At 35.0% G+C, this 20481-nt stretch overlaps 1 pseudogene; it reads left to right on the top strand.

The window, feature by feature from the left end:
• Positions 1 to 19223: 19223 nt before the first annotated feature.
• On the top strand, positions 19224 to 19921 carry LOC149562270 (putative beta-1,3-galactosyltransferase 8 pseudogene; annotated as a pseudogene).
• Positions 19922 to 20481: the final 560 nt, after the last annotated feature.

Below are 20481 nucleotides of genomic sequence, written 5' to 3'. Positions count from 1 at the left end.
TGGTAGAATCAAATCCCATCCCTTGGGCTTATCCCCAACTAAACATCTCAGCAAACTGCCCAGACTTCTATTTACCACTTCTGTTTGGCCGTCAATCTGCGGGTGATGCGTGGAACTGAATTTTAGGTCTGTTCTCAACTTCTTCCACAATGTCCTCTAGAAATACCCCACAAATTTAGTATCTCTGTCAGAAACTATACTCCTTGGAAGACCATGTAGTCTTACCAACTCTTTGAAAAACAAGTCTGCAATATGGACAACATCATGAGTTTTGTGGCATGGAATGAAATGTGCCATTTTGGAGAACCTGTCAACTACCACGAATACTGAGTCATTACCCCTTTGTGTCCTTGGCAATCCAAGAACAAAATCCATACTTTTCTCCTCCCATGGCCTTGATGGAACAGGCAATGGCTGATATAGGCCAGTATTGTGACTAAACCCCTTGGCAACTTGACAAACCTGGCAACTCTATACAAACTTCTTCACATCCTGTGAAATTTGAGGCCAAAAATAATGTTCTCTAAGAATAGAAATGGTCTTATCTCGACCAAAATGTCCTGCCATCCCTCCACTGTGTTTCTCCTTAATCAAATTTTCCCTCATGGAACTCCTTGGAATGCACAATTGACTACCCTTGAACAACATGCCGTCCTGAATCAAATAGTCTAACCACTTGGTTCTATCTACAACAACAGGTTCTTTACAAGCTTTCCATGCTTCAGCAAAATCAAGATCCTCAGGGTACAAATTCTTGAGTTCATCAAACCCAACTACTTTAACCTGCATTACTGTAAGCAACAACTGTCTCCTACTTAGTGCAGCTGCAACCCTGTTAGATTTTCCACTTCTATGCTTCAACACAGATGTATAGCTCTGCAAGAACTCTACCCACTTCATATGCCTCTGATTCAATTTACCTTGGCTATTTAGGTACTGTAATGCCTGATGATTAGTATACAAAAAAAATTCCTTTGGAAATAAATAATGCCTCCATTTCTTTAAGGCTTGAACTATTGCATAGAACTCTTGATCATAAACAGAATACTTCTTCTTTGCATCATTCAATTTTTTACTAAAATATGCAATAGGCTTACCTTCTTGGCTTAATACAACCCCAATAGCGCTGCCACTGGCATCACAATCCACCTGGAAAACCTTTCTAAAATCTGGAAGTGCCAACATAGGCTGTTATGTCACCTTCTTCTTCAGCAATTCAAAACTTCTCGCAGCTGCTGCAGTCCATTTGAACTCTTTTCTATCCCCTCTTATTGTATCAGTTAGGGGTGTACATCTACCACTGAAATTCTTAATAAACTTCCCGTAAAAACTAACCAGATCATGAAATGATCTTACCTCAGTAGTAAACCTTGGAGTAGGCCATTCCAAGATGGCTTTTACCTTCTCTGGATCCATTTTGAGACCTTTGGGTGATATAACAAACCCCAAATAGACTAACTCCCTTTTTGCAAAGATACACTTCTTCAGATTAATTAACAGTTTCTCTTCCCTTAGCCTTTCTAGGACACTATGAATATGCAGTAAATGTTCTTCCAAAGTCTTGCTGAAAATTAAAATATCATCCAAATAGACAGTAACAAATTTTCCCAAGAACTTCTTAAGTACTTCATTCATGAGCCGCATGAAGGTGCTTGGAGCGTTCATCAATCCAAAGGGCATGACTAACCACTCATAAAGACCCTCCTTGGTCTTGAAGACTATTTTCCACTCATCTCCTTCTCAAATCCGTATCTGATGATAGCCACTCTTGAGATCTATCTTTGTGAAGTACTGAGCTCCACTCAAACAGTCCATAAGATCATCCATCCTTGGCAAAGGAAATCGGTACATGATGGTTATCCTATTTATAGCTCAAGAATCTGTACACATCCTCCACTCTCCATCCTTCTTTGGTGCGAGTACTGCAGGTACTACACATGGACTCAGGCTCTCTCGAATCAAGCCCTTCCTCAACAGCTCTTGAACCTATCTATTTAGCTCCTCTGTTTCAGTAGGAGTCATCTTGTGTGCAACCTTGTTAGGCAAACTAGCTCCTGGAATCAGATCTATCTGATGACTGATTTTCCTTACTGGTGGCAATCCATCTAGAACATTATCAGAAATAATATCTCCAAATTCCCCTAGTAAATCTAAAACTTCAAGTGGCATTTCACTACTACCTTCTTTATCTTTCCTAGGAATCAAAGCATAGCACATATGCTGATGTTTCACGCCATCTAAAAACTTCCTTCCATCAACAAGATAAATCCTAGCACTGCTACATACCTTTTCACCTTCCTTTTTCATGGGCTTCAATTTGTGGTGAACTCCATCCTTTGTCAGAGAGTACGTGTTTGCATGTCCATCATGTACTGCATGTCTATCAAACTGCCATGGTCTACCCAACAATAGATGGCAAACATCCATCGGAATAACATCACAGAGAACTTCATCATGGTAACTCCCAATTTTGAATTTCACTAAACATTGTTCACTTACCAGGACCTTATGATCATCTTTTACCCAAGCAATCTGATAGGGCTGGGGATGTTTCTCCCTCTTGAGCTTCAACTTAGAGACCATCTCTTCTGATACCAAGTTATCAGTGCTACCACCATCAATGATCACGTCACAACATTTATTCTCACACTTGCATCTGGTATGAAACAAACTCCTCCGTTGTCCTGGTTCAATCTCACCACTTAGTAGGACTCTTTCATTTACCAAGGTCTCTCCTCTTTCTACATCCTCTGAATGTGATGATTGTGCATCCTCATCCACATGAGCAACCCTAGCTTGGCCCTCAGCTCTCCTATCTGTCTTTCCTTATCATTGAGGGCATTCAAAGGCACGATGACCTTCTTCATTGCAATGGAAATAGGTACCACGGAAGCCTCCTCTTCCTTCTCCATTTCCTCTACCTCTTCCTCTCTAATTTCCAAAGTCTTGATCATGGGAGCAGTTGAAACCCTCATTCCTCTGGTTCCTGCTAGTACCCACATCTTCATTTTTCTTTTGGGTTTCATTGCGGCCTCTAGATGATCTACCGCTTCCCCTTCCTCCTTGACTGCGCCCTCTTTGTCTTCCTTCAAACCTTTTATTCAGCTTCTCTTCAACTCATAGGGAAAACTGGTATGCCTCTTCAACGCTGGTCATTCTTACCAGACTTAATTCCTCCTGGATGTTAGGTCGCAACCCACTAATATAACGAGCAACCTTATCCTTATTTGCTTCTGCATGCCCCACTCTAATAAAGAGTTGGTAAAATTCCTCTGTATATTCTTGAACTAATCTTCCTACTTGCTTTAACCCATGCATCTTCTTAAACAAATCAAGCTCGTAGTCCACAAGAATGAACTGCTTCTTCAATTTGTCCACCATGCGATCCCATCTTGTGATATTCTCCTTTCCTCTTCTGTTTCTTTCCAATTGAACCTCTTGCCACCAAATTTTGGCATGGCCTTTCAGTTTGGCCTTTGCAAAATTAACCCTATCTGGGTCCCTGATATCCTCATACTCAAAGTATTCTTCTAGTTCATTGATCCAATCGATCAACTCATCTAGTTTCAGATTTCCTGAAAATACACCCACTTCAATTGTAGGTCTTTTCCTAAACTTAGTAATGGCCCTAAAAAGCCTTTCCTGTGCATGATTCAGAACTTCCCTGTCAAATTCCCCTTCTGGTCCCATTTCTTCTTCTTCATTGTCATCCTCACTGTCGTCACCTGCGGCAACATTTGCTCCTCTACGGAGCTCCTCTTGCAATGCCTGTACCTGCCTTTGGAGGGCTCTAACCTCCTCAGGATTAATAGCTCTAGCCCTTCCACCACGCTCTCTTCGTGGAGGCATCTTCTAACTCGAACCCACAACCACACAGTCCTGGTGCAAACTGCCTCACAGTCGGCGCTCTGTCTACACACTCAGGAAAACCAGCTCTGATACCACTTGATGGGGACACAACCCAAGAACAGAATGGACACAACAGAAAAAGGGAAATTGTATTAACTGAAAAATAAGATAGTACATTTAGTATAGAGAAAATAAACTTCAAAACATGCCCTAAGGGCTTACAATAGCATAAATGTGGAGATAATTACTCCTTTCAGTACCTCCTCTCAAACTCCACTCCGAACTGCCTTTTACAATGCCAAAAATCTCCTTAAATAGACCCCGGAGGGTTAAGGACTAGGAGTACATTCTAGAAAGTGCTAGTAGGCATCCACCGACCAAATAGAAGGTTCCAGAAGCTGCGTTAGAAGTCGACACAAATCTAGAAGAATCCAGAAACGGTAATCGAACTTTCAAGAGGCATAACTTTTGAACCGTAGCTCGGATTGACAAACTGTTTACATTTTCTAAAAGCTCTCGAAGTGCTCTATAGCCCTATGGACAGCTTCGCTCATCCCCCATTTTTTGGCCCTTTTTGAGGTCATTTAATGCCCCTAACCTGACTTTGAAGCATTCTTAGGAGGTCTCCACAACCCGAAAATTTGCAATAACTTTCAAACCGTGGGGCCTTTTGACCTGATTCTTTTTTTGGAATGATCTAAATTACAATTACATTCATCTAGCCAATTTACACCTCCTAGTTCACCAAAATGATGGCTCATTTACATACTCCTATTTTTTTTGGGATTTACTCGAACACTGATAGTGGAACTGTGAGAGTTGGAACCTTTATTTGACCCAAATGGGTATCCAAAAATGAAAACACATGAAATAGAAACTAAGTCTAAGTATATTTTTTTTGGGTGACACAGGATTCCCCTTATACCTCTGGATGCTCCTGCATCAGAGGCTAAAAGAGGTTGGCTTATATATAACACACAAACACTGTGTTCTCATGAAAAAATGATAATAGATAATCTTCTCATTTTAAGTGGAGGAGCTATTTTTTAGCCAATGAAATAAGCTAGGAAAATGTAGAGGGCTAAAAGAGTTTGGCTTATTAGAAAAATTGTCATGTGTCTCCATAAAATTATTTCCCTCTTTTTCAACCATAAAAATAATTAGCTTAAAGTTTAATATTTTAAAAACAATTAAAATCCCTAAAGTTGCCTATAAAAATTGAGCACTGTAAGCAAGAAATTAAGCTTGGAAAAATAAATTGACTTCTCACAAACATTAGAATAAATTTTAAATTTTAAAAATCAATAAAAACTAAATTAATTCAAAAATAATTTTAAATAATAAATAAATAAGGGACATGTCATAAAAGAAAGACATGTGTTAAGGGTAGAATCTACATTTTTATGTAGAAGGAGAACAATATATTATTACCTTGGAAAAAAGGAATACAAGGAGCTAGATGATAATAATAATATCTAGTTGGACATTAGAAAGTTTGCATTCTGTTAAGATTTAGATGATCTTTGTTTACATACAGTTTGTGTGTCTAGACTATAAATTTCATCTTGGTGTGCAATGGGTACGTCGAAGAAAAGTGGAAGGTCAATAAAGTAATTTTTTAATCTTTTTTCATATGCATTTATGTAGTAGATAAGATTAATTAGTAGATTGTTGCAAAAATGATGTCCATTGTGCATAAATGAAATGTGCATCAACTTGTAAGGATGCTTGGAATAGAGACTTTCAATCATTAGAAACTTTTAATCGTGACCAATAAACTTGCTTTATGTTTGTAATAGAAGATAGGGATAAATAAGGAGAGAGGGAGAGAAGAGTGAGAGTGGATGAGGGGGAGGGTTGAAGAAGAGATGGACATGGATACAAAAAGAGGATAGAGAGAGAGGTAGGGATACATGTTTAGAGACAAAGGATGAGAGGATATTGGAAGTAGAAAGGAAGATAGTAGAAGATTGATTAAGAGCAAGAGTTAAAGAAATATTAAAAATATTAAATGTTTAGCAATATTCATATTAGAATGAAAAGTCTAATTGAGAAATGTAAATATGTTAAAGATTATTAATTTTTAAGTAATACCAATTAATTTTAACCATAATGTATATTTTTAAAAAATTGTTATGTTATTAAAATTATATAATATATATTATAACTATAACAATAATATTATTTTAAAAATAAATCTAAGAATTTACACTATATAAATATACTATAGCATAATAGTCTAATTTATTTATTTTAATATTCTATATAATACTATATTTGTTTTAGTATTTATATAAAATATTAGAATAATGATAATAAATTTGAATAATATAAATATACTCTCAAGTCAAAATGCAAATCTTGTCAATGGGCCCTTGGTCTACTGGTGAAGTTGAATGGCTCACAAAGAGTCCACCAAGAACCAAGTTTTGCTTAGTGCAAGGCTCAAAAACATCATAAGAGATGAGGTCAGGATCATGCCTGGGCTCTTAGCTGAAGAGGTTTCAGGAACGTGGGTCCATATAAAGTACTTAAAACTTGTTACCGATGACCTCCATCCAAAAAAAAGAAAATGCAAATCTCAAAAGAGGGTGCATGTCATCCACATCTTTATATGGTAGCTGCACGCATTGATTATAGGTGTACAAGTCCTTTTCACAATTTCCAACATCATTAGAAGGCACGAACCAAAATGAGAGCTCTTGTAAAGACTACCCCTGCAAAACCAATGCCACATCAGCAATCTCCATAAAATGTGGAAAATTTCAACGAGATTCAAAGTCGTTTGAATATTGACCAATCAACATTAGTTGATTAATTATAATTAATTTTAACTAAAATGATACATATACATATATGCTCAAGTTTAATAGAAACCATAATTTTGTTACTAGATTAACAATACTAGATACTAGATACCAGATAGTCTAACCATGACAACCAAGTTGAAATGAGCTCTAGAATCTATCTAAGAACATAAGGGCGAGAATATTGTAGGAGTGCTTTACCACCCTACCACAAAGCTGTTAAGCTTCCCCATAATCTTTCCTGACATGAAAGATACCCAGCCCTGCATCAAGGAAGACTAAACAAGAAAAACTATGAGTAGTAATGGAATTGTGTAGCAAAATAGTCTTATAAATATTCAAGCGTCATATAACATAGTTCAGCAAGATGGAAAAACAACCTTGAAGTACATAGTATCCCTTATGCATGTCCCATCATTATACATGGATATCAATTAAAAAATCATACATCAATAGTTATATCCTCCAAAGGTATTCTACACTTAACACCTCTCAAGACAATGCAAAAGATGCATAAAGAAGAAAGTCATCAACATTCCTTAATCTACATATACATATCTATTTCCCGTCACATTGAATTTCCACTATGCACTACCAATATATATATATACATATATATATATATATATGTATATATATATATATATACATATATATATATATATACATATATATATATACATATATACATATATATATATATATATACATATATATATATATACATACATATATATATATATACATATATATGTATATACATGTATATGTATATACATACATATGTATATATGTATATATGTATATACATATATATATACATATGTATATACATATATATATATAGATATATATGTATATACATATGTATAGAAATATATATATATGTATATACATCTATATATATACATATATATATGTATATGTATATACATACACACACACACACACACACATGTAGATAAGCGTACAATTTAACATGCATAAACTAAATGCACTTAGAGGATCAACATGTAAAGAATGATGCAGTACAACTCAAACAGTTCAACATAACAATAAAAATTTATGAATGTACTCAACAACATTCATTATAACAATATTCTTCATAAATATACTAATTTGAGAATGTATCCTAATGCACTATCTACACATAGACAAGCTTCAAACATAACTCAAATCTTTTAATAAATGTACTTATTACAGCCTATGTCATTAAGCTAGGTGTCCATTCCAAATGTGCCATTAATCTTTCTTGTCCCTCAAACTAGCAATACAACCAATTACTAATTTTTTGTTAGGTTATTTTCGATTGTAATCTATGATATTTGACACAATGTATATTCAACACACTGTATTCAGTTGATGATCAACATAATAAGTTTGACCACACCCTACAACATATGCTAATTCGACAATAACTCATAACACTTTCTATTGTTGTGGTTGGGGTATATCACCTTGGACATAATGGGGTTGTAGGTGATTCCATTGAATATACCTTAACCAAAAATTCATTAATATGGCTTATAAAGCCATTTTGAGTGCTCAAGGGTAAAGAAACATGAATTCATACTCACATCATCCCTTGTGGGGAGCTTACTAAGATTCAATAGATAAAGGCAATTGAACTTTAAGGAGGAATTGGTTAAATATCAGCAATGCACTCACAATTTGCAATAACAACCATCGACATTTAACATTTCCATGGAAAACATAGCATGACACAATCACATCATGTTAAATAGTGAGTACAAGAGAAGAAGTAGATGAACTACAAGTTTTTGAGGTAGGGTCACACACCCATAGAAATTTCCATCTCCAAAATAGAATGTGAGATGTTGAGTGATGATTTTTAAGGTTAAAATGCCTCTATTCAAATGCCTTAGCTGCATTCCACATAACTTCAAATAGTGTGCTAATTAAGGAAGATTTGTATTTGTTTCAATGAGCCACCCTACAATGAGGTATCCATTGTTGACTATTCTAGATTTATTTTCCTCTAGGTTCTCTATTGGAAAATGGCATGGCATGTATCTATGATCATTCACAAACTAAACCACAGATTCAAACCATCTTTGCTGGAGAGCTTTCTATGGTTAGTTAAAATTGAAGAACTCAAATGCATCACCATATCTTAAAATAATTTTCTTCCTAGCCAAATGGTTCGCGCTGCCATTGATGCACTGGAAAAGACAAAGTTGTGATAGCAGCTCACATTCTTTGTTATGACACATTCAAATTACCAATCACAAAATAATATAAGATAGGGATATTACATTTACATTAATTTCATCAACTTTATTCGACTATTCTAAATATGTGCCAAAAGTAGTTGGTTTATTAGTTTTGTTATTTCAATCCACGTCTTCAATATTTGTTCTTTCAAGCAAAGAATTCTCTTGAAGTTCCTTATGCTCCTCTATAATCTCTCTATCAATATTTGATGCATTCACCTCTTCATTGATTAAAAATGTTTTCAGCTTCACATATTGCTTGAAAATACTTGTGACCAGCTCATAGGTAGCTATAGAAACATCTTGTTCTTGTCTCATAACAAACAACAATATAGATATAAGAGGCTAAGAGATAATATCACATTCATTAGTGATTAGGATCATAATGGCTTGCATGTAAGAGAATACTTTTTATTCACAATTCTTACTGATTGTAGCTATGAAAATTTGAAACATTTTGAGAATGTGATCATCACAATCCAAATCAATCATAAACCACAAATCCCAAAACATAAAGCATGATACTCACCTTCAAGAATTTCAAATTGAAAGTATAGATTTGACCTGTTTGCACTCAACTATTAAAGCCTTTAGTTCAAAGCCTCTTTTAGTCCAATCTTCAAAGGACCGACCTCAGGGAAGCGCTTGAAGATGGATAGTACTTTTCAGTGACCTCATTCTTGCCAAAAATGTCTTGCTTGACATCCCATACATGGCATTGCCCATAGTATGCATTAGAGAGCTCTAATTGCAACAAAGCTAGTAGTGTTATCCCCCAACCCTCGTGTTGAATCATGAAAATTCTTAGAGCCATTGCCCTAACTACACAATAACTACCCCCATTCTTCGGTATATTTTTTGGTAAGATCCAACTGATGATTCTTGGTAACAGTTCTCATGCCCAAAACATAACTAATTTGTTAGGAATTACTTATCTTCTTCACGATTGTTACCTTAATGTTACTTTTTAATTTATACAAAAAAAAAATATTTAATGAAATCCCACATGGCACCTAAAGGCTAATAATTCTGGATTATGTGAATTGGGTTATGACATCCTCTCCCACTAGAAAGAAGGCATCGTCCTGATGCAACAATATATCATAAATTTCAATCGTATCTAAGAAAATATTAAAGAAAAACATATTAAAGAAATCAAATTCTAACTTTCATTGTTTAACATTTAAGATAATGCATGTACTTACATTTAGATGTTTTTGATAAGATAAACAGGTTTTGAAGGGAGCCTGAAACCCTGTACAAGTCTTAAGATTTTCAATAAGTTCAGATACAAAGATACTACTAGAAAAAGTAGAACTGGTCACCCCCCGAATAAAAGGTAACCAAGGTGACAAAAAGCCTATCAACAACCAAAAGTAAAGATCTAGCAAGGGGGCAGAGCTAGATATATCACGATTTTCCCTTTGATGTAGAACCACCCTTGCACGATCAGAGGTTCATTTCTAAAGGAGGAGCTGATGGTCTAGTGTTCTTTCTTTTTACTATAGTCCAACCATCCTCCACCTTAGCTGCCTCAACAATCCAATGCCCAGAAGAAATTGAACAATGAAGCCCAGTGGAATCCAAAAAACCAACAATCTTCCTAGAAGATCCCATTGCCAATTGGCCCCCCATAGAACTAGGAGGAAGGATAGGGGCAGGGGTAGGAGAGGGTAAAGGGTCTTGGCCCTCAACAAGACTAGGATTAATGTCCAATACTAGGGTAGGAGAAGGAATAGGAACCTCCTCTAACATTGGCACCAAAAGATAATCAGCTAAAGATACATCCACAGATACAACCGCTGAATCCAGAGGCACATCACTGGATTTAATCATCGTATAGTGTTTAGAAGAGGCCCATGACCACCAGGAAGGTGGTCACCTAGATTAGTCATCACAGTAGCACATCGAGCAGCACTATGACCAGTCTTATGACATTTTCTATAGCAAAAAGGGATACCTTCATAATCCAATGTTTGGGTCCAAGAGCCCCTTGAAGAATCCAAAAAAACCATCTCAGGAAAGCCCTTAGAAATATCCATCTCTACAAGAAATCTAGCATATGTCAAATGAAGGATATCCAAAGTATCTGGGTCCACATATAAAAAATCACCAATGGCATCCCAAATATGTTCATTAACTAAATCTAGCCAGAGATGCATCGGGAGATTCGATAATTAGACCTAGTTAGGAACCTTGTTAAAGGATTCAGTAAGTGGATCAAAATCCATGTGCCATGGTTTGGCCATAAGAGGAAATTTTTCCTCCCATGAAAAACTATGATTACACAAAATAGTCTTCCTGTCTTTAAAAGAATTGAACTTTACTATGAAAAATCCTTTAGCCATCGGAAAGATATGGACCTCACTATCTTAAATGGGCTCCCAGTGCTTAGAAATCCAAGCATGAAGGTTAGAAAGAGAGGGCCAAAAACCCCAAAATCTAAAGATAGCAGCAAAAGAAGAGAGCTCATCTGCCATACCTAAGATATTATCAACTGTTTCAAAATCCAAGAGTACGCTGAAAGGGTTTGAAACACATACAAGAAAAACTTCACAGGGACAAGAAGACCCAGATAGAACAACACAAGCACCATAATGACCCACCTCAAATGTAGCCACATCAGCATAAGAGGTAGATCTACCCCTAGAAGGCATAGTTGAAGCTGAAATAGAACCAACAACAATGGTAGGAGGCAAAGCACTCCCTCACCCTGACCTTGCAACCAACAACAGCTACCAATAGCTACCAGAGAGAGGCATGAAGCACAATGAAATAGGATCCTAAAAAAGCATAGACCAATGACCAGAATTCTCTAATTAGAGAGGAGACAAAGATGGGATAGAGGCCATGACTAGAGCTACAGGAGCCGTCTTGCAGCCACAGCCAGGGCTCAGCTGCAAAAATCACTGCTAGGGCAGCAAGTTCAATTCTAATAATGTTAACGTACAACTTTTTCAAGGATATTATCAGCATAGATTTAATACATAAATAAACACACTTGAAGTAAGCATGCATAATAATTAATCATTTCAAGACCTTTTCAATGTGAGTGTGTGAATTCCATTACCAGTCTATATTTTTACAAGGTTAGACTACCTCTCTTCGACAATATTCCCCTTTTCTTATGATATGTCATTCCCTCTGTTGATTCATAGGAACAACACTAAATATTAGTCCACCTAAATCATAAATCAAATCAATTATCAAATGAAATATCTAATCAATTACTTCCTTATCTCCATGATTTTTTTAAAATTTTAGTAACATATTACCTTACAATTTTATGATATCACACACATACCTATGCTTACTTATCATACCTTGGAACACATGGATTTGACCCACTAGTAGGCACTTCATATCAACTTCTTTCCATACTTATACACATACACTCATAGTGGTTGTAGCCCATTCACAATGTTAGTATTCAAATAATAGGAGTCAACATTGTTCCTTTCACTTTATGACTTCTTAACTCATCTTTTAATCAAATCTTAATCATGAATAATTTAAATAATCAACCATACACCATCTAACATGTGGTGCTCACTAAGTGAGTAATTGTCCACATCAATAGACCAGTGACCACGAACATAATCAAGTAATGCAATCCCATTACATCTAACTCATCCTCATTTGAATCATCATGAAATATAATCACATGCACATATAACATCATTAATGTAATCATTAACATTTAATCATCATTATGCATCTAAATGCTTGCAAAAGTTGACGTCCAAATGTATTTATATCATAATGTGTCATATAACTGAGAATTAATGACATACACCTAATCAATATGATAAGTAATTGGATGATATAAAGGCCACATAGTCATATGTATCAAAGAAACATTGATCCAAAATCTAAGTCAAATACAATATGACTACTCCTATGTCGAACAACATATCAACAAGGAGTCAAATAGATAACTCAAGATGACAATTGTGAATCGTCATTTATTGACCACGGTGACTAAATAAAATGAGTCAACAACTTTCTATAAATTAGAAGTCACATGCATGGTGGATCATCACATATACATAACACCAATGTAAAAACATTATCCAAGTAGATAAAAGAGGGATCTATACATACTCATTTGCATTCTCATAGGAAGACCATATTTCATATTCTTGCCACATAGACTAAAAGTCAAGTCAGGTTAGTCAAAATTTGTCTACAAATAGTTGAATCAACAAGTAGATACAAAATCTTCCAATTAATTTTTCAACTTCATTCTACTTTTCAACTTACATGTTGAAATGATAGGTATAATAATAATTTACATTTCATAAACCAACTATCAACCAAATTGTCGAGTACAACATATCATCACATGACTATGCCATTAATAAAAATATTAGAAGTTGACCTACATGTCCAACTTTATTCTATTGTATGTAAAAACCATGCCCTACTAAGAAATTGCTGCATTATTAATTGCAAGAACACATAAGTAAGAAAGCAAAACCCTAGTTGAATAGTCAACAACTATTTCAATTACCATAACAAGGGTTAACAAATAATTATCCATTTAAGAATGTAACACATGACATTATCCAAGGATATTGACCTACACGTCATCCATCCATCAAAATGCATGATTTAATAAATACATGAAGTATAATTTAAAGCATCATACCTCAATGGGCATCGTAGAAAATGCTGACCTACATGTCAGATATGGAACAACAAGCACATCATACAAGTGCAATGGCCTCTACCATATGATCAACACCATTAATTAAATCATCTAGGTATGCTCATCAATCACCTACAAGATCAGTAAATCCAATTTTTATCAATTTAGTGACCTTAGGTCCTCAAGCCCATCTTGTCACCATAGTCTACTTAACCAACATATAAGCACGTGTTGTGATGTATGACCTTCATGCCATTAAATCATCATATAATATGGTTTGAGGCACTTTAACTGTGCCAACCATAGAGTGAATACTCCACCAGGACTCTTCTTGACATGAAGAATTTCTTGACCCTAGCACGAGAAGCCTAGCTTCCTAGAACAAGATGGGTCAGATGGATTCAGAGCAACCCTGAAACACACTACATGCAGCCATGTGCCTAGTAGCCTAATCACAGAATTTAGCAGGGAATAAAAATAAAACTACACATCTACACATATGTAGTAAAACCAAATAAGCATAGCCACATACACACATATGCATTATCTAGGAAATCAAATGGCTTGGCCAAGCACTTATAAAGCTAGATTTACTGGTAGAAGAAACAAGAACAACATATATTCATTCTACAGAACTGATAGATAGAAGAAACTAAACATGAAGTATCCATCTATCTTTCCCATCATTTCTACATTACACCCAGCCATGAAGGAGAGTACACATCTCAACGTTGCTCCACAACAAGATGTTCAAAAATTTTTGATTTTATTAAAGAGAATACTTATGATTATTCCTTTTGTAGGGTACAGTCATCATATCAAGGTTGTTTTTTTACTTTTGAAACTAATTTATCACATATATGATTGTTCTTCACATATAAGAGTGGCATGTTCTTCACAATCTACTCCTTTATACATCCTATCACTGTGTAGGCATACTTCCAGTCCCCCAATTTTTCATTTTAAAAAGTCACCTCCCATAAAGAATTCCCCAAAATTGTTTCCAGTATGCTTAATAATGTTTCTATGAAGGATAAAGATCAAGGTTCTAATGCAGATGTAAAATTTCCTATGCCACAATTCAGAATTACAGAAGCTCATTCGGGACTTTCCACAAAGAAGAGGAGAAGCCATTTTGATATTTTCCATCAGAGAAGGAAAATATTTTCCATTTTGATAAATACATGAAGTATAATTTAAAGCATCATACCTCAATGGGCATCGTAGAAAATGTCGACCTACATGTCAGACATGGAACAACAAGCACATCATACAAGTGCAATGTCGTCTACCATATGATCAACACCATTAATTAAATCATCTAGGTATGCTCATTAATCACCTACACGATCAATAAATCCAATTTTTATCAATTTAGTGACCTTAGGCCCTCAAGCCCATCTTGTCACCATAGTCTACTTAACCAACATATAAGCATGTGTTGTGATGTATGACCTTCATGCCATTAAATCATCACATAGAATATGGTTTGAGGCACTTTAACTGCACCAACCATAGAGTGAATACTCCACCAGGATTCTTTTTGACATGAAGAATTCCTTGACCCTGGCATGAGAAGCCTAGCTTCCCAAAACAAGATGGATTAGATGGATCCAATGCGGCTGTGAAACACACTACATGCAGCCATGTGCCTAGTAGCCTAATCATAGAATGTAGCAGGGAATAAAAGTAAAACTACACATCTACACATATGTAGTAAAACCAAATAAGCATAGCCACATACACACATATGCATTATCTAGGAAATCAAATGGCTTGGCCAAGCACTTATAAAACAAGATTTACTAGTAGAAGAAACAAGAACAACATGTATTCAATCTCCATGGTAGCCATAATCAGAAGTTTTGACTAGGAATCTCGATTCATGGATTAGTAAAAGGTTTGAAGGCGAGCAGTGAAACAAGATGTATTTGATATAGTTTGCCTTCATATTTTGCAAGGCTAACATGATAACATATGAAATTGGGAAGGAGAACGTTATTCAACTATGTAAAAGATGTAACCTAACAGTAGAGATATCTATAATCATAAATCAGAATTGATGAATGAGTTGTTAATAAAACAATAACCATAATATTGCATGTCAATTTATGAGATGCTCCGGTATGAGATCATTTTGAACCTCTATCATCTTTGGTGAATCCTGATAGAAGTATTTACCATACCTTCCTTGAAAATGACAAAATTCCTTGTGACCATCATGATGAAGGATTCTACAAGAAATTTATTGTTCATCTCTCTCTGAATGACACTTGGCATACACATATCGATCCACTACTTTTTTAAATTCACCTTTTCTTCTCATATGATTATGAACTATTTGAAAGAATAAAAGAAACCTAAAAAGAGAAGAAGGAAAGGATTATTATCAAATAAATAAGATCTATTCAACTACCCTTCATGTTTTAAATCTCAGAAGCACAACTATACGAAAAGAGGGGGAAAGATAAAAGACAGAAAATGAAATAGCTTGCTAAAAGATTTAGTTTTAATAACCAAAGAGTTAGAGAAACCAAACAGTCAATTTTGGAATTGAAGAATAACTAAATGGTTATTGAAGAGCATTATTTATTACAAATTCTTCTATATAGCTAGTGGTTCTTCTTTTCTGCAAAAAGTAGGATTGTTGGAATAGAGGGGTGGGCATTTGATTTTTCTATACTTTTTTGTTTATGTATTGGAGATTTATAATCAATTTTTGTAACAGATTTGGCTGAGACTACGAGAAAATGTAGTCAGAGTGTTGTGTTTTTTGTGTTTAAAACAAGAAAGGTTTTTTATGAATCAGAGTATTTGAGCATCACTTTTTTTTATTGCTTTCAACTAGAGTATTATTATAATAAGTTTTGAGCACTTTCTTGCATTCTTAGCTAAAAGGTGAATGGGTGATAGATCAGAGTACTGTCATTTGTTCCTGTTGTAAGGATTAGTATGTTTAATCTTCATTTTCATTTCATGTTATTGCATTTGCATAATCAGCAACATCATTGCATTACCGATGTCAAGAATTCATAGGAATTGTGGGTTCTTGGTATTGGCTAGGTTTAGGAACTAAAATCTTCTTGAGTTAGTTTTTTCTAGTGCTGGCTTGGTTTTCCTCTTCCATTCTTAGGTTAAGAATGTACCCAATTAGTTTAGGAACTAGTAAATTCATTGAATATCATTTGATAAGGGAGCTATATCTTTCAATTCAGAGGAAATCTATCAACCTAAAGATAGATTACCCAATTGTTGGTATCTGGTTATTCTTTCAGATTTGGGCATTCGAGAGTTAAATTAAAAAGACAAATATGTTTACCAGCAGATTTTTGGCGACTCTATTGGGGAGGCAGAAAATAAGATTAGTGTGGAGTTTTACTTCCTCAGTTTATTATTATCTCTGCTACTTGGAGATTAGTGACTATATTTTTTAATTCTCAGAATTTGTGGTCAAGCAGTTTAATGCTTTCATTTTTTAGAATTTGAGGTACCTCCCCTAGGATGGAGGTCGGTGGCTCTATTGAAGAATATTTCTTGAAATATTTAGAAATTTTAAAAGATTGGATGCTAGCAAGAGAAGAAGATGTTTCAAACATCTTTATCTTTATCCCATGATTTAAAAACCTAATTGAAGAAGTTACAGAAGACATGGTGAGAAGTGTGAATTGATTGAAGGCTACCTATGGCTCTTTCCTCATTAAGGAGAAACCTTTCATGCCAAAACCCAAGGAACAAGAGCATGCATGTGAAGATCTTCAGCAAGCTGAAAATGAGGAGTCCAACATCATCTCATTACATATGTCGCATGAATAGGAAGAAGAACAACATATAGAAGATGACCTTCAAGTAAGTAATGATGGATGTTTTTGTAATTTACATTTTCAGCCTGATTGTTCGAATGAGGAAAAGGTCAACTATTTTGAGAATAAAGGAAATCTCAGTTTGAAGTTTGATCCTATGTTAATAGAAAGCAATATACAAGATGTATTGGTTCTAGTAGTATGCTATGATAAAATTCCATCATGTCAAATAGTTGAAGGATCATTGTTTTCTAATTCTTCCTTTGAGTTTCAAGATGAAAATATGGTTGAAATTGAAGAAGTTAAAAAGTTACCGCAGTTGATACCATCCATGATTTCAACAAACATGTTATCTTGCAAGGAAGAGGTTATCTCTCAGCTCTTACCAATTGTTGAAAAAAGGGATGCTCCTCCAATAGCTTCAGGTATTGATTCATCATCCTATGCCACTGTTTTGGATAGAATATTTTCAGATTTAATTTGTGATGAGGATAAGGAAATTATTTTAGTCAAGGTTTATCCAAAAATTGGAGAGGCATGTTCTAAATTTAAAGCTGTCAAGTATGTTGAAAGTCCTCCAAATTATGACAGCCCCAAGTGTTTAAATGATAAAGATGATGAACTGTTTTCTTTGGAGATATTTGAGAAATTTTTGTTCCAATTTGAGGTTGGGAATGGCCTTGAATCTTCCATGCAAAAGGATAAAGAAAAATTGGAATTCTATGATGAAGCATGGCTCTTTGGATATAATACTTTGCTTACAAGATTTCTTCATTTTATTGAGTTGACTTTTAGTATTGAGGGGGTCATTAAACTATAGCTAAGATGGATTACTTCTGTGGGATACCAGAAATTGTTTCAGAATGGCTCCTTCTTTTCACAACCAATTAATGGCCACATATGAGTTTCATTATGCTCCCTCTCCTTTTGGTGAGGTTCCCTCACTTGCTTGTAAATATCTTTTTATTTCCCAATTTTGGCTTGCCTAGTTTAATTTTTCCTCGGGCTATTTTTTTCTAATCACTTTCCCAGTTTTGGTTTTGCCTCACTCCCCTCCACCCTCTTGGCAAGAAAATCTATATTTTCCCTCTTTTTGGCTTGACTTTGTAGCACAATGGATAAGGCCTAGTCTACGAAACTTGAGATTTTGGATTCTTTATGTACTTTGCAACACATAATCCCCATTCAAATCCAACTGTAGGCGTACTTCTAGTCCCCCAATTTTTAATTTTAAGAAGTCACCTCCCATAAAGAATTCCCAAAAATTGTTTCAAGTTTTCTTAACAATGTTTCTATGAAGGGTAAAGATCAAGGTTCTAATGCAGTTATGAAAATTCCTATGCCATAATGTAGAATTCATTGCCTCGGTTCAAAATTATAGGATAAGCTCATTTGGGACATTCCACAAAGAAGAGGAGAAGCCATTTTTATATTTTCCATCAGAGAAGCTAAATTGTCATTTTTCACCAGAGTGAAGCAAATTAAATTTTGATAATTCCACAGATTTTCAACTTGAAATATGTATTACTGCCATATGAAAGCTTAGATTTTGAAACCATTATATGAGAAATAAAAGACTTAAGAAATTCATGTCTTAATGCATCTTTCTTTGTCCATTCACAAATTTCTACCTATAAAGAAGTAAAAGTCTCAATTTCCACCTGAAAAGAGAAAATGCAAGATCATAATTTTAAGCAGAGAAGCATGAGTTTATAACATTGAGATTGCATTTTCAATGTAATCCATGGACTAATTGGCACAAAATAGTGATCAAATTAAAGAAGTGGAGAATCCAATGTCGCAATCCATTTCCAATTTTCTGCAATGGGAGAAGCTAAAAATAAATTTTCCACTACAAGGCAATCACCAAGTGCATCGCAGGATGTGGATTGTTCCTGATTCAAGAAAAGAAACAGATTCTTATGCTGAAAATGAACATCAACTACAACATCTTGATCTTGTAAATGATTGTGAGCAAAAAAGTAAGGAAACTAATATTGGAGCAAAGGATATACTTAGTCAAGTATCAAAAACTCATGATGCAATCAAAACCCTTGATAAAACAATCTCAACATTAGAAATAGAGCTACACAAGAAAATAGCTTGAATGACCCTCCAGTATTTATCAAGCCAGTTGGTGAGAAATAATAAGAAAAACAAAAAGCTTTTATTGTTATTGGAATTAATACTGCATTCAGTAGTCATAAGCAACGCAACTCAGTTTGTGAAACATGGATGCCTCAAGGGGAAGAGCTTCAACAAATTGAACAAGAAAAATGCATTGTAATTAGATTTGTGATTGGGCACAGTGCAACACCAGGGGGTATTTTAGACCATGCCATTGATGTAGAGGATGCTCAACATCGAGACTTTATGAGGTTGAACCATGTTGAAGGTTATCATGAGCTATCAACCAAGACACATATATACTTTGCAACAACAATATCAAATTGGGATGCTGACTTCTATATTAAAGTTGATGATGATGTACATGTTAATTTAAGCATTCTCGGGACAAAGACAACTTGTGTGCTTTGGAAGGATTCTACTAAAGCAAAGCCGCATATTAGTATTGAATGAAGCAACTATGTCGGTAGACACAACAATAGATGCCCTTATTTGACAAACCATACAAAACCAATTCTGTGACTACACAATCATAACCATAGAACACCAAATTCCATTAGTCTGTAATAGTGATTTGGTCCTCGTGATGAGTGATGGAAATTTTGTTGAAAATGACTCTCCAATCAAGCTTCTAGAGAACAAATCTTCATCATTTATGAAACTTGTTTCAGAGTACGCTTTGAGATCAAGTAGTGTTGAAGAAAAATAGTTCTGGTTATATCAGCTCTCAAATATGATGACAAAAGAAACTCTACCTTGTGGAGCTATTCATACATTTCATAGCCCTATTAGGTGGCATGGAAACTCACAAAATGAGATCTATGACTAATTACTTAGTTGTTTTAATCATATTAATTAGCACTTGCTCTAGAAAGAGGTGCAAGAAGACCATCTACTAGTAATATAACTACAGTGAAAGATGTTAATTGTCAAAACCTCCAAAAGTAGGACAACAATGAAAAATCAAGAGAGGTAGAAGATCTTGAATCAAAAACTAATAAAGGGTGAGAAAT

The sequence above is a fragment of the Cupressus sempervirens genome, chromosome 4 (genome assembly GCF_028749045.1).
Source record: "Cupressus sempervirens isolate cs-2001-9-10 chromosome 4, ASM2874904v1, whole genome shotgun sequence".
Taxonomy (NCBI): Eukaryota; Viridiplantae; Streptophyta; class Pinopsida; order Cupressales; family Cupressaceae; genus Cupressus; species Cupressus sempervirens.
This window is presented reverse-complemented; position numbering and strand designations above follow the sequence as displayed.